Source organism: Cardiocondyla obscurior, linkage group LG18 (assembly GCF_019399895.1).
Source record: "Cardiocondyla obscurior isolate alpha-2009 linkage group LG18, Cobs3.1, whole genome shotgun sequence".
Classification (NCBI taxonomy): Eukaryota; Metazoa; Arthropoda; class Insecta; order Hymenoptera; family Formicidae; genus Cardiocondyla; species Cardiocondyla obscurior.
In genome coordinates, this window is record NC_091881.1 from 1,428,728 (window position 1) to 1,445,247 (window position 16,520).

The 16,520-nt window shown below is 35.3% G+C and overlaps 1 protein-coding gene and 1 long non-coding RNA gene across 2 annotated transcripts in view; one reads left to right on the top strand and one right to left on the bottom strand.

Annotated features, from left to right (window-relative positions):
* Positions 1 to 1,803: 1,803 nt before the first annotated feature.
* On the bottom strand, positions 1,804 to 3,253 carry LOC139109716 (uncharacterized). The gene is made up of 3 exons (XR_011546885.1): positions 3,016 to 3,253; positions 2,713 to 2,852; positions 1,804 to 1,907 (listed from the first exon to the last, which is right to left on the bottom strand). It is a non-coding gene; the product is annotated as an uncharacterized lncRNA (long non-coding RNA).
* An 8,555-nt stretch (positions 3,254 to 11,808) lies between these two features.
* LOC139109576 (pre-piRNA 3'-exonuclease trimmer) overlaps positions 11,809 to 16,520 on the top strand; it is a 140,736-nt gene continuing 136,024 nt past the window's right edge. The window contains exons 1-2 of the mRNA XM_070668730.1: positions 11,809 to 11,948; positions 12,755 to 12,914. The gene's annotated coding sequence lies outside the window, so the exon portion shown is untranslated. The remainder of the gene's footprint in view (positions 11,949 to 12,754; positions 12,915 to 16,520) is intronic.

The following is a 16,520-nucleotide window of genomic DNA, read 5'->3' on the forward strand; positions in this document are numbered from 1 at the left end:
CTAATGAGCATTTTACTAACAAACAGTTCTGTGAACTCCCCTATTAGTCATTAGTATCTGTTACGAGTGTCTCACGCGTTTATCTTTGAGTTTGACGCTGTAATTAACGTTTTACTAACAAATGGTCCTGCAAGCATCTGAGTTACTCATTTGCATCTGTTACAAATGTCTCTCCCACGTAAAGTTGATGCGAAATGTGCGATGTAGCACGCGATTATTTTACGAGTCGACAATGAAAACAAGCACATGTTGCTAATTGCTCGCACGATTTTTTTTCGAACGATTAAAGGAATACACCGGGGGCCAGGCTCGTTTGATAATTAATCAGAATAACAGTTGTCACTGCCAATCGGTAAATTTGCAATGTAATATAGACAAGCGCGATTTAATATTTAAGCCATTGTATCATAAAAAATGCATACAAAAATTAAAAAAATAACATTTTTATAGGCCATGAATGTTTTAAATTGGAAAACTTATCTTTACAAAATATAACATGTGCTTGTTACATTTAAAAAATATATATAGTATTATACTGTATTATATTAAAAAGTTTTATGTAATTGTTTAAAAACGCCACAGATCGTTATGTGGACGTACATGTTTAAATAGTAAAAAAAATTAAAAATAAATATATAAAATTAATAACTGATACTGCATCTTGTGCTTAAAACGTGTACTGAAATCGAAACGAAACGAAATCACCGTTACGCCGCATTCTCGGCATTGAAGTAATTTGTACCGCGCCTAATCAGGATGGGTGTGGCTCTTGTGACGTATTTAATGAACTATACAGCATGCTCGTTATTGTACCTATATATTTATATCGATTTACAGCAAATCGAAAACGAAACGAAAAAAAATAGCACGCAATGTTTTTCAAAAATCTAAATGTCTATTTGTTACTTTGCCGATTTTCAAACAAATGTGTCTAACGTAAGATTTTCAGAACACGTTATTAAAAATTTAAATATACCCTCATATAATATATTGCCTGATAAAAAAATGGATTTTTGTTTTATTTAAAAAAGTATTTTAAAACGAAAAAAAAGTTAAGCATTAAAATTAAATTTAAAACTTGAAACTAAATGAGTCATCTACAAGCAATAATTAAATTTTAACATAGTTTACTTTGCGTAGTGCATCCTGTATTTATAAACATGAAATGCATTATTCCATACCTATATGCATTAGCCCTCTATTAAATAAGTTATTCAAGTTAATAATTAATTTTACTCCGCGCTGAATTTACGCGAATCGGTTAACATTAATATTATTTTATATTGTAGAATTGTTTTATTATCTCAAATTAAAAAACGAAATTGTAATTATTATTTGTCCACTTACAAAGCACCACTTTTCATGTTATTGTAAAAAAAATTTATAACTCACCGATTTGATGCGCAGCGGCGGAGTTACAGCAACGTAGATACGGCAATACTGAAATATTAAAATTAAACATATTAATTGTAAAAGCCTTTCAAAATAATATCATTTATATAAAATTTAAAATTTATTAAAAATAAACTTCTAAACGATTTTAATTGACTCTTTTTAATTAAACAATAAAATTAAAGTTACTTATTATTTTGACAAAACTTCTAATCAACTAGATTTTTCACAAATGTAAAATAGCATTTCATTATTATTTATTAAATTTATTTTAAGATTTATTAAAAGAAAAAAATTATCAACATACATTGCAAAATATTATAAATTTAAAACAAATAAAAAATATTACTCACCGAAACGTTGCTCCGCCGAAACATGATGCCTCTGCCAAGGCTTCCTCCTCCTCTCAGTTTTCGATATGAGCCTTCCTTCGGTCCACTGATCACTTGCGAAAAACCCAGCGAACAAATTAAAGTCGGCGACAATGATAAGTCTGCTTCTTCTCCAGGTCCCTACTGAAAAGCACAGAAAATATTTCACTTAGTTAACATTCTCAGAAAGTTATTCGCTTCGTACACATTTTTCGCGTAAAAAATACACAACGCGTAATCGAAACTCGTTAGCTACGTCGTCAAGCGCGCGAGAAGATCACGGAAAATATGCAGGTGAGTTATATCCATTGTCAAAGTTACCGTAAACGTTGTACACTTGCCTGCTCAGTCGCCGGTGAGAGAATGAGAGAGAGAACAACGAGAAAAGTAGGTCACCAGTCAGCTGACGCACCAGTAAAATATATTTCGACTCTCCTTACACTCCACCTCATCTAACTCTGCCAAGCAACCAGCTATGTGACCGAATAGCATCCACGTAAAACACTGAACACGCGAAAAGATCACGGAAAATACGCGCGCGAGTTATATCCACCGTCAAGATTACCGTGGACGTTGCACATCTGCCTGCTCAGTCGCCGGTGAGAGCATGAGAGAGACAGAACAACGAGAAAAGTAGGTCACCAGTCAGCTGACTGGTGACCTATTTTTATCGTTATTCTTTTTCTCTTATGCTCTCACTGCTGGTGACTGAGCAGGCATGTACAACGTATACTGGTAACTTACATTTTGACTCTCCCTACACACCACCTCATCAAACAAACGTTGCCTAGCAACCAGCTATGTGACCGAACAGCACACACGTAAAACATTGAGCGCGCGAGCACGGCGTCACCCGCTCTAGCGACATCTGCTTGTCGACCGTAACATCGTCCATTACTTGTCGCCCGTTACACCCCGACACAGAGTTACATAAAAGTATTTCACTTACTTTTCAAGAACGAAGGGTAACCGGATGTACTCTCCGCATTCCGAGGCCATGGGTAGAAGATGATTTATGCCCGGGGTGTATCGTCATTCGAGTCCTCGAGCGCGCACGGCGACACCTGACTCTTTTTATGCACATCACTCCTATAAAAAAATTTACAGTCCAAATAATTTGTCGAATATCGATCGGTTTCGTCATTAATTAGCAAATAACATATATGTATAATTCAGGTTTAAATGAGTATTATATAACTTATGCTTTTTTATAATTAATTATATATAAATTATATATTAATATATAACTTACGCTGCAAGAAGAAATAATGATCGTAGATGCTCTGTCCATACAGGAAATAAATCGGGGAAGGTAATCTGCACCAGATATATCGTCTTTCAGGAAACATTTGCGGAACTTCCAACACAAGCGGAGCACCTGCTGGCTACATCCTCTCTCGTTAGCTTCCAAAAAGGGACTGGTAAGAACATGGATGTGCTCGCACAACCAGAACTACAGCGCCTCCACACGGATGCGCTGTCTGCATTTGCAAGTTGCGCCGCGTTCGCCGACAATTATTACACGCTCAACGACTTTAATCGCTACGAAATTTAACATGTATACGCCGAATATTATATTAAATATTAATTAGATGTTAAAGTTAATGCATGTGTAACAGAGAGATACGTCGATTTCACGCATTTTTCATTGCAAGACAGGGCTAATGCCTTGTTACTGAATCCGGAGCGCTGATTGGTTGCAGGTTGCTTAGGCGGATTCGTATATAAGGTGGCGCATCTCACGATTAAGTCACACTTCGCATGAAGACTTCATGGAGTCAACATCTCTTACTGCAGAAGCAGTTTTTTTAAGAATAGCCGCTTTTAATATGAAAATATAATTACTTGACACAGCGAGAGAATAAAAGAATTAAAAATAATTCTATATTTTACAGAAACAAGTATATGCATAAATCATATTTAAAAAACCAAATTTAGTTAATAAAATAATTCTTTAAATTAATGTTTATTGTAACATCGCGTATCTTTATTTAAAATTGTTATTTCGAAAACGATCAGTGACTGTTTAGAATGCAGTCGGCTGAGACTACCGGTTGAATCCTTGTAAGGATGACGCCAATTAAACCGCATTGCACGCATGGCGAGACTTGATATTGCGTGTTCGAGAAACAACAACACATAGAAGATTCCCTTGAGCTTCAAGTTCAGGGCGCGCGTCTCTCGACGTTATAGCTTAGATTGGCGAGAGATGTTTGCATCATCGAGTCTTCACCACGAAGGAATTACGGACATTGCTACGAGCAAGCCGGTTGCATCATTGAGGATCGTTGTACCTCGCGAGCCGTCCTCGGATCGAGCAAGATCATGGATCGTCCTCGAGACGAGCGCGCAATCTCCACGACTCTTCCGCAGTTCATTCAACGTCTCTGAGTCATTTGCGGATTGTAGTTCCACGTGCTTGGAAATCAAATCGTAGAATGTTAAAGATTAATTTTTACGGGACAATATTTTTACGGGAAATCAGTATAAATTGATTTAAATTTTATTTTTCTATAAAGCTGTTAGTTATCATTAAATTAAAGCCAACATATATTTTTATATAAGTTTTAATTATCTTATTTATATTTTTTTAAATTATTAAATTTATTATTTGATTGGATCTCGAAGTGTCGTAGTTCGTTGACATTAAGAAAAAATTGGGGGCAGTTAATCAATTAAAACGCACTGACAAGTACGTATCACCTGTCTAATCGCGAAGTGTCAATATTTCGCAAAAGACTCCCTGCAAAGGCTCGTTCGCTCATGTTCGCCTCACGCCGCCTAATGGCTACTTGCACGATATATCGACGCGATATATACCAGGCCGCTGGCATTGATCGCTAGATATTTCATAATCTATGAGCACGGGCCTGTTATTTTCTTGCTCCTGTAGTAATTAGATTCCGCGACTGCAAACCGCCCATCCGAGCCCAATCGTTCCGGTAGGGTGATGATAAGCCGAAAGGGAAACCGTTGATAAGTACCTGCTTATTTCTCGTGCCTATTTTCCGCACAATTATTCGTCTTTTTTTCATTTTAAACGGCCGTTTTGAAACTTAAAGAGCATGCATGCACGATCAAAAAGTCAAGAATGTACAGTGTTGAATGCAATCGCCATAAATCACGCGCTCGCAAATCAAAATGCAGCAGTTTAAAAACGAACGCGAATACAGGGTATTTAATTATGAGTTGCAAAGTGTTAAATAAAATATATGTATATAACAAGTATCGCACTAATAATTAAGCAGAGCACTATTGTCATTTTGCATAATGATAATACGACGCGAATATACTTTCCGCAGCTTATTATACGAGGATACTTATTCTCTTTAGACGATTACTATCGAAATCGTTTCTCGCAACACAATACACAATAAATGAGATACGTGCATACACGCGATAGATATGCATATACGTATGCCGCCAAGAAACGACGATGGAGTTGATCTCTCGTAACGGATTCCAAGGATTAAATTAATTCGTTTCCAATTAGATGGTCCCCGGCGCGAATTATGCGAAGGTAGGCAAAGCGTGGATCCCGTAGTATGCAATATTTTAATTATGCGCCGATGCGTGGGACGAATCGCGCCTGACGCAACGGAGAAACTAACGCGATAAAACCGCTGTAATTTTCCAGGTTGAGCACAGAGGCTGCTGTCGACGCCTCCACTTTTATTTATTGCACGCCGTTGATTAATGCGGAATCGAGGCACACATTCGCGCCGTACGATAAATTCTCCGTTTGCAATGATAATAAAGGCGCGATATGCCGCGCTATCTGTTCGTCAATCGAATCTAATGCAACAGAGTCAATGTAGTCGGTCTTAATTACAAGCAGGATGGGAAATAGTATTTTATTACTGTTCTTGTTGATGTGCGAAATTTAAGCTCCTTAACACATCGGGTTTCGTATGCAAGGTAATTTAATAGATTTTCGTAATGAGAACTATTTGACGACACAAAAATTCGTATGAAGATAACGTACCTATGTCGCACGTATTTTGCAAAAATTTAATTTGCAGATACGCTTGTAAGACATGCTATTAAAACGATTACATAGTCCAACTAGCGTCATGTGCAAGTAGCGTTTCAAAAAACTTTCATTAACCATCGAGCGAATATCTAATGAATTATTTAGAACCGTAAATTTGTACATTTCTATACGCATTTCTGGGAATAGAGCTGCTTACGAAAAGGAGTCGCGGAATCTTGTTTTATATTTCTTTTCTTCTTTTTTGTGTGCTGCTTTTTATAACGTTGCAATTTTTTTTATCGATTTAATGCATTTCATGCAATTTAATATCGAATACCGTTACTTTAGTTAATGCAAATTATAAACGTAATTATTGCTGCATGGAATGCAGTGTTGTAAAAGTGTTATTGTGTCAGTTTATGATCGCATTAACCCCATGGTTCAATGGAAAAGATTAATCATAGCTCAGCTAATTAAATCTCTTTGGAAACATTTTCAGTGCGTAACGGCAATACTTTTGGCAGTAAAGGGAGATTTAATATTCATACTAAAAATTACGTGTTATAAACGAAATTTCAAGCATGCGAAGCTGCCATTTAATTAGACTTGAACATTCTTGAGGAAGTTATTAAATGATAAAACTATAACTTATGTTTGCACGGAAAAAAAGAAAAAATTAAATGTTATTCTGGAAATTTACCAAAACGTGAGTGTGCACGTACACAAATTTTTTTTTATTTTTTCTGCCAAGATTATCTGCAATATTTATTAACATACGCAAATGTCTTAAAAAGTATTCTGCGTTAACTATCTTTTGCATAATAACACATACGATATAAATGCGTGGGCTCTCGCCGATATTCGCTTATAGAGCAGCAACGTGGATATCTATGCCATTATAGAGCCGTGCGTGTAACCGCGGAGAAAGTTCGGCGTGCGGCTGCCGGAGCATAATGCAATCGACGTTAATGCGCACTAAAAATGGATCGTGTTTATTAACATTGCCTCCTTGCGGATACGCTGCCGCGTACTTGTCCGGATCTATCGGAATGAAAGGAATTGCCGCGGACGAATGATCAGATACCGGCAGGAAATAACGCCCCAACGTTAACGCGAAATTTGTCGGAAACAAATAATAATTTTATCTCTGATCGATGCCGGGGATTGGCCGCGCAGCCTTTGATTCTTCCGTTCGGCAAACGATAGATGAAATTGTTAAGCAGCGAGCAGGAAATTAAAGTCCCGTTTATTGCGCCGCCGCTTGCCGTTCGAAAGTGCACGCTGTATTTTCGCTGTAACTTTGGGTTCGTGGGTGTCCATTTGGAATAACGAGAGAGAAAGTCAGATGATACAAAATAACATATCAACATTAAATATGTGTTAAACATAAATCTCGGCGCGGATCGATAACGCATGCCAGAACGTGTTACATTAATTGTATGACATTGAATTAATTTATCTGATCCGTACGTTCTTGACGTGCCTGTAACAATATTAAAATCCACGCAACAATTATCTAAATTGCATTGTTCACATGTACCGCGGATATTATTGCAAAAGCGATTATAGCCCTGTGCATATCTTTTTGTGCCTTTAAAAAGTTTACATAGCCGATATAACGTAATGCAAAAAATAATAATTGCATGTTGAACTTACGTATTCTTACTACATGTTTTTATCGAGTATACATGCAACAATTATTTAAAATTACTTAAATTATTTTAAGTCAAAGGTTTTGTGGCTGTATTAAATTTACCAACATGTTTCACCGAGAAATACTTAACATTAAATACTCTTGTGTCTTTAATTGCTGGAGCATATTTAAGTGTACAAAAATCCACGTTGCTTTTTCCGTTCTTTTTTTTTTTTGCCCCGGGAATAAAAATAGAATTTGGAACAGGAATTCGCATTTGCTTGAGAAAACCGCATATCCGTTCATGTTATAAAGAAATAAGAAGCATGTCAAAGTGATATTTTTAACGGCAATTTTCACACGGTAGTAGCTACGTTCGATAGTTATATACGTAATCATGCACAATATATTTCCCGGCATCATGCCATTTCATGGTTCGAAACCATTCAACAGCTGGCGTACAAGATTCATTAATCTTGCTACGTGATCTACCGATTCTGATTGATCAAGAACGTTGATGTAACTAAAACGTTTGTAAGCTTGCCGGAAAAAGACGACAATTTATCATCGCGTAATAGATCCCATTATTATAACTTTACGCTAGCTTGATTTCATGCGCAACATGTGTCCTCTCCTATCTAACAGTCTGACGATGAAATTAATTAATAATTTTAATTTAAAAATCACTGGCACAAACAAAACATTTTTTTTTCAATTAATTAAAATTTTAAAGGATGGCGAAAATGCGATTTTAAAACGTAAACTTGGCAGAAAAAAATATTTTACAGCTTTATAAGTTATTTATGTTACACTGTTGATTAATCTAAATTTAGTATTTCATAAATAATTAATTTTAAGCAAGTAATAAAACTTTAAAAGTGTAAGTTCAATAATTTGTGCTAGATTTCTAATGAAACTTTACTTGCATGTCTTTTCATTATCGATTATTGCGTTTTCAACTTATTGATTAGCCAATAGCTGTTTGCAAGTTGTACACGGGATATTTCCAATAAAATTTTCTTAAAACTACATAAACCGCATTTATATCAGTTAATTTCAATAACATCAGAGACTTGCGCGTTAGCAGTAAAAAAATTTAACATCCCGTGTTAATTCACGCATATCGAATCGGTGTTCTAATACTAATTAATATTCGATCTCTCTATGCAAAGTAGCTCAAAATAAAAGCGTTCGAATCAAATAATCGTACATACAACTGATCCAACCAGTATCCGTTATGATTATAATATATCAGTGCGTTTAATTTATTCACTTACTTTTATCACTTCTGATATAATTTTTTGATTTAGATATAATTGTGATTTACGATGTGGTTTTTCACGCGCGAGTAATATATTTTATTTATTTAAATAATTAAAGATTTTTTTTATCATACTTCGAGGAATTTATAAAATTAATTGATAATCATGAATTGCTTGCAAGTACAGTTTTCATATAAATTTATATATTAGCTGCGTCATAACTGTAAATGAGGATCTTGAATAGCGCATAATCGTAAAACGAATCAATTTTACAGTATCAGTCTCGGAGTTACCGAGCCATAAACATCCAACTTCGCTTTTCTCTAATTGTTCGTATGTATATTCGCACGAGTAATAGTGTAACTTTACTCATAATTCATAATTATTACATGTCTTATTTGTATTCTTGTACCTGCATATTAAGAGCGGAAAACTCATACGTTTATTTAAAATTATATTAGAAAATTATTTCTAAAAAATATGCACGCAAAGTTAATGATCATAAAATAGTTTGACGAATTTAGTTTAACGTGCGAATGGCCACGCACCATGCAGAACGCTACATATGTGCGTCAAACACCGCGTCACATCTGATAAATAATCCTTTCTCTTGCAACGTTTAATTTCGCACCGAATTCCGGGTGAGCCTGAAGTAATCTTGAGCATTTCAACGAATCCATGTGTATCACGTCACGCTATCATTAATTTGTCCTTTCTTTTCTCCAGTTTTTTAATAATTTCTTATCTTTTTTTTTTATCATATCAATGTACGTGATCTTCATGTTATTCGCTTCACTTGTACAATGTTCAAGTTATCCACCACAATATGGTTCTTGTTTGTTAGTGGATCCGATCCGATTTCAAGTAGCGAGCGGGACCAGTCGGCCGAGTTTAGTCGTGAATCACATTTGAGAGTGGTCATTCGACCGGTTAGACGCAGCGATCCGTCTGTAGCATGCTCCGTTGATCCGGTGGTATGGTGAAAGGAGTTTGCGTGGCTTTTAACGCCCGCGCGTTCCAACAAATTTGCTCGCGATTCAATATATGGCTGATAGGCATTCGATAGCGTAACACAAGATTATGTTTTCGCGTATGACCGTGTAAAACGCACGGACTTCAACTAATAAACGCACCATTAAACTATCAGTTGATCCTTTCAATTAAGTCGGCATCGCGGCGTTTAACTCAAATTAAAACGGCAAATAGATAAAAAAAAAAAATTGCATTCGGATAATTTAGATCCTCGTATCAGTAGCGATACGGGAAATATTACGCGTATTCTATTTGCAATATATTTTCTTGTAATTAAAGAAGCGCGCAAGCTGCATCGAATTAATTTAATTATTAATAAAGATATGTAGCGGTAGTGGATTGTCGACTTTGGTCGCACAGTTCAGTCTTTGTTGCATAATAAAACTAGGATTCTTTATGGCCCTGAGTAGCACCTTATATCGGTTACAATCAGTGAATGCCGTTTTCGAAGGACACGCTCGGTTACAGCTAGTGCCTTGTAGACGTTGTTACATACGGTACTAAATATCCGTTACCGCGGAGTAAACGTCACGTCGCGCAAGTCATCGGCTGGAAAGCGCCCCGGGTACAGATCACCCGAAGTGATTCTCCAGCAGACTCGTGCGAACCGAGGCTGGACTTTCACAGATAGCGTGCGATCGATGCACGTGCTGGGCGCATATAGTTTTCCTTTCTAATACGTCGGTTAACATTACAGTTTACGATCCCGGAATTTACTTTTCTTTACGGAATCTCAGTTGATCATATCATAACGAAGATGTTTTCTTTTTATTTTTTATTTCTTTTAATGAAATGGCTTTTAACATAGAAATTACATATCTTTATAAATTAACAGAAGCAATGAATTTTTTTAGATGTAAATCTGCTTTCTTATTGTAAACGCATATGTTACGAATGCGTTATGATTTTTATCATTATTTTCAAGATCTAAGAAAGTGTTTAATTACTACCTTAAAACGTATCATAATTGATTGAAATAAAATGTAAAACAAAATATAAATTAAGCAACTATACAGTAATACGTATAACATGAGAGAAAAAATAAAAAAACACAAATGTCGAAATAAAACCAAATTTACTTTAATTAAGAACTGTATTATAGCGAATTCTGTTTTTCGGCGCTTTAACTTTCAGTGTTACATTCGTATAGCTTGCCCCTTTATACTATACTATAATATCGATTCGGTAATATTGTAGATCGATCAGAACCAGCCTTAGAATTATTTATGGTTCACTTGCTTATGTAAAATATGATCGTATCCGTCGATTACTTTTACTTCTGTGAACGCGGAGAACGTGTCGTTGTATGCTAATTCGTGCGTAGCTAATTTGTGAAACATATCGAATATTATAATCATTTATAATTCTTTTATTCTCTCACTGTGTCAAGTAATTATATTTTCATATTAAAAGCGGCTATTCTTAAAAGAACTGTTTCTGCAGTAAGAGATGTTGACTCCATGAAGTCTTCATGCGAAGTGTGACTTCATCGTGAGATGCGCCACCTTATATATGAATCCGCCTAAGCAACCTGCAACCAATCAGCGCTTCGGATTCAGTAACAAGGCATTAGCCCTGTCTTGCAATGAAAAATGCGTGCAATCGACGTATCTCTCCGTTACACATGCATTAATTTTAACATCTGATTAATATTTAATATAATATTCGGCGTATACATGTTAAATTTCGTAGCGATTAAAGTCGTTGAGCGTGTAACAATTGTCGGCGAACGTGGCGCAACTTGCAAATGCAGACAGCGCATCCGTGTGGAGGCGCTGTAGTTCTGGTTGTGCGAGCACATCCATGTTCTTACCAGTCCCTTTTTGGAAGCTGATGAGGAAGGATGTAGCCAGTAGGTGCTCCGCTTGTGTTGGAAGTTCCGCAAATGTTTCCTGAAAGACGATATATCTGGTGCAGATTACCTTCCCCGATTTATTTCCTGTATGGACAGAGCATCTACGATCATTATTTCTTCTTGCAGCGCAAGTTATATATTAATATATAATTTATATATAATTAATTATAAAAAAGCATAAGTTATATAATACTCATTTAAACCTGAATTATACATATATGTTATTTGCTAATTAATGGCGAAACCGATCGATATTCGACAAATTATTTGGACTGTAAATTTTTTTATAGGAGTGATGTGCATAAAAAGGGTCAGGTGTCGCCGTGCGCGCTCGAGGTCTCGAATGACGATACACCCCGAGCATAAATCATCTTCTACCCATGGCCTCGGAATGCGGAGAGTACATCCGGTTACCCTTCGTTCTTGAAAAGTAAGTGAAATACTTTTATGTAACTCTGTGTCGGGGTGTAACGGGCGACAAGTAATGGACGATGTTACGGTCGACAAGCAGATGTCGCTAGAGCGGGTGACGCCATGCTCGCGCGCTCAGTGTTTTACGTGTGTGCTGTTCGGTCACATAGCTGGTTGCTAGGCAACGTTTGTTAGATGAGGTGGTGTGTAGGGAGAGTCGAAATGTAAGTTACCAGTAGACGTTGTACATCTGCTTGCTCAGTCGCCGGTGTGAGCATGAGAGAGAGAGAAAATAATGAGAAAAGTAGGTCATCAGTCAGCTGACTGGTGACCTACTTTTCTCGTTGTTCTTTCTCTCTCATGCTCTCACCGGCGACTCAGCAGGCAGATGTACAACGTTCACTGTAACTTTGACAGTGGTTAATACTCGCGAGCGTATTTTCCGGGATATTTTCGCGCGTTCAGTGTTTTACGTGGATGCTATTCAGTCACATAGCTGATTGCTAGGCAGAGTTAGATGAGGTGGAGTGTACGGAGAGTCGAAATATATTCTACCGGTGCGTCAGCTGACTGGTGACCTACTTTTCTCGTTGTTCTCTCTCTCATTCTCTCACCGGCGACTGAGCAGGCAAGTGTACGACGTTCACGGTAACTTTGACAATGGATATAACTCGCTTGCATATTTTCCGTGATCTTCTCGCGCGCTTGACGACGTAGCTAACGAGTTTCGATTACGCGTCGTATATTTTTTACGCGAAAAATGTGTACGAAGCGAATAACTTTCTGAGAATGTTAACTAAGTGAAATATTTTCTGTGCTTTTCAGTAGGGACCTGGAGAAGAAGCAGACTTATCATTGTCGCCGACTTTAATTTGTTCGCCGATTTTTCGCAAGTGACCAGTGCACTGAAAGAAGGCTCGTGTCGAAAACTGAGAGGAGGAGGAAATCGTGGCAGAGGCATCACGTTCCGGGGAGCAACGTTTCGGTGAGTAATATTTTTTATTTGCTTAAAATTTATAATATTTTGCAATTTATTTTTATAATTTTATTCTTTTGGTGATACTTCAAATAAATTGAATAATTAGTTATGAAAAGCATTTTTACATTTGAGAAAAATTTAGTTTATATGAAATTTAGTCGAAATAATATGAAATAATATTAACGCCAATTTATTCGCGTAAATTGTTTGCGGGTGCTTAACCGGTTTTTCGCGATTTTTGTTTTGTGGCTACACGTTCATTAATGATATATTTGCCAATAATTTTGCGAAAACCTGCCACGGTACAAGAAATTAAGTGTTAGTCGGCGATTCCTCTGGCCGGTCATGAGCTTAGTCGTAACAGGACGTTCTCTATCCATTCCCAGTTCGGAAACCGCACCATAAAACATTTATGGGATACGTGATTGGTTTAACTTCAAACGGGCGTATGATCTTGTAATTTGGCCCATACAAGGTATACAGCTATTTTCCTTAGAAAGCGCCAAAGGAGATTTCGACTATTGCACCAATTAACCGCGCGTGAATTTGTATTATGTTCGAAGGAACGGGTAGAAGCCCATGCTCTTAATCGTTAGTCTGAAGTATATAGATCTTTAACTGCCAGTAGGCTGAAAGTACCACTGGAAAAGATTTAAGACTGTTTTATTAACAAGCTGCAAGACAAAAATTGAATTATTTTAATTTAATTTCTATAGAAGTATTAGTATGAAATCAATTTAAATTTTTATTAACGTAGAGAATCACAATATCTTTTATGAGTAGCTGTTGATATCAATTGTGTGAATTCTACATCACGACTTTGATATAGTCCGACGATTTCGATAAATTAATACTCTTATCTGTTACCATTTAATAACTCTGTCTGCTTTATAACAATAGCAATCAACTGTTTGAAATATTCGAATCTGATATGAGATATTCTCTAAAGTAAACCGATCAAGATGAAGGTCGGGTATAGTAAAGGATAAATAAATTTGCTTAATCTTCTTACGTCTATCTGTGAAATACATCTGATTTGTTTGTTTGGCACGATAATTACTTGAGAATGCTTCCGAAACGAATTTCAGTTTGCAAAGAAATGCGGGCAAGGCCGTATCATTAACGGAATGCAGCCAAGTTTATAGTAGATTCTAGTAGCCGGGATTGTGTAATTCATTGTAACTGCCGACTCCACAACAGTGAGTAGCTTCGAGATGCAACATATGCATAAACTAAACTGTGCATCATGTTTTATCACAAAATAGAATATTAATTGCATACTTTCCTTTGTGAAAATAATCTTTAGCAGCGTCAAACTTGATAAACGTTCTCGTTAATAAATAAAATTGTGGCAAATTATACACAAGTTATATCATTTAAAACGCTGGAAGCAACAGTAATTAAATTAATATTCGTTTTATTTGCATCATTATGTCACTTGTATATTTAATTACGTAATTTAAATTAAAATGAATTATACGTTCACAACGTATATTCATATATAAATATAACCTTTATTTTTTTGTTAGATTTTGACTTATTAGTTTAAAAGTAATATAAATTAAATACAAAGATTTAATAATAATTAAAAAATTAATAAAAAAATTTTTTTTTTTCTTACAATGAATCAAGAAATGTTACAACATCTGATTTCAGTTATTTCGAAGTGTAACATAGCACTGTTTATTCACGATTGGCAATTGGTGTACGTGCATCAGGCCAATCTCGGTCGATCGCGTTTTAGGCACTTGCACTTTCTCGCAGCGGGACTTGTTTCGTTGGCTAGGTGTAATACGCGAAAGAGACTGCAAGTAATTGTGGCAAATCGTTCGTTCTAGCCTTCACCCACTTTCTCTTTCATAGACCGAGTTTAAGTTAACAATCGGATCTAAATGTGTCGAGCCAGACGTGTAATACAACGCGGCGATATCCGTGTTTCGTTATTTACAACATATTACAAGAGTCTTTGAACTTTAAAACAATTTTCTCGTACCACGTGTACGTACAAATTTAACTTGATGGTTACTTATCTGTGCATCTTATTTATTGTACATATTTTTTATTATATTTTTATTATATTTTTTTATTTTTTATATTGAGAGTGTTAAATTAATAGAAATTTTAATAAAATAATGACGAGATAGACATAGTAAAAAAAAAAAATTGTGATTAATATTGAGTATTAATTTAAATATCAAGAGCAATTTAAATATCAAGTGTAGAAGTAAACTTATTCGACAAATCAATTACAATCATACACTTTTTTTTTTCTTTAAAAAAAAAATATATTATATATGTGTGTCACAATAAAATATTCGGGAAGCTTCGATTAATACTCTAAAACTACATGAACTTAGTTATCGAATTCGCAGCAGCTGACTCGACTTAGGCGTCTAATTGGCGGAGAAAGTCTCGTCAAACGTGGCATGCACCGTAATTAAACGAGCATTTAATCGCGGTAGTGCATTTCTGAAAGCTATGGTTTGTCTCTTGAGACCATCGCAAATAACCATAATGACGTTAGGCACGACGCGATGAAGAAGTACATATATGCGTTATTTCTCCCGTGCGTTATATCATTTCTGTCGAATTAGTACATTTTTAGAATTTCAATTTGATTAGAGTTTGGTTGTTTCCTTAAAAGGCTTCGAAACTTTTAACGTTAAAAAGTTTTTACTGATTAAATATGTAATGTAAAGATTCAAAAATAAAAAATTCGGTAATATTTAATATCTTGCACTCTTGCATTTTTTTTTAATATAAAAAATACGAAATTTTTAGCTTTGACTAGAATAAATTTGAGCTACAAAATGTTACATATTTAAAAGTAATCCAGATTAAATTAGTGAAATTATAATTGATTTTTTATATGTCACTGTACATATTATGAACACCTTTTAATTTATTTTTAATTGCATGTTGTTTTGTTGCCACTTTGCTGGACGCATATTTGCGTATGACATATTTAAAGCGGAATTTTTCTTTATCTTTGACATAGCAATAATATCAATATTTTATTGAAGAAGCTTGTAAGGGAGATCATGCGATCAGAGGTACGTTATAACTTACTTTCGAACGAGTCTCACCTTAATTTGAATCGTACATCATCCGCGAATGATGAATGTAACTTGTTACTTATTATCATATCTTATACGGGAATACTTATTTATTATGTTTTATTAAATTAAAAAATAATTATTATTTTTATAATAATTATTTAATGATTTTATATATTAAAAAAATTTTTATAAATTGGTTCACATTCGAAACAATATATATTTTAGTTTTTACAAGATATAGGAGAGAAATTTTATCGCTGAATACTCGTTTTGCCATCAAATTTGACTTACGTGTCGTTGCTTAAATGAAGATCCTGTATGTGATATTCATCATCGCAGGATATGCGAATGTAAATTTACACTTTATACAACACGTTTATTATTTCATAATAATGCATGCTATTGCATTCAGAAAGCGAGAATTATTCCGTTTTCTGTAACGTTTTTTATCATGGCTTTCTACAATAGAATATCAAACTCATTATAGTGCCATTTAATTTCCCCGCAATTATTGCATAATTTCAAGTGCGAAAGAAATTTTATAGTCATCGGT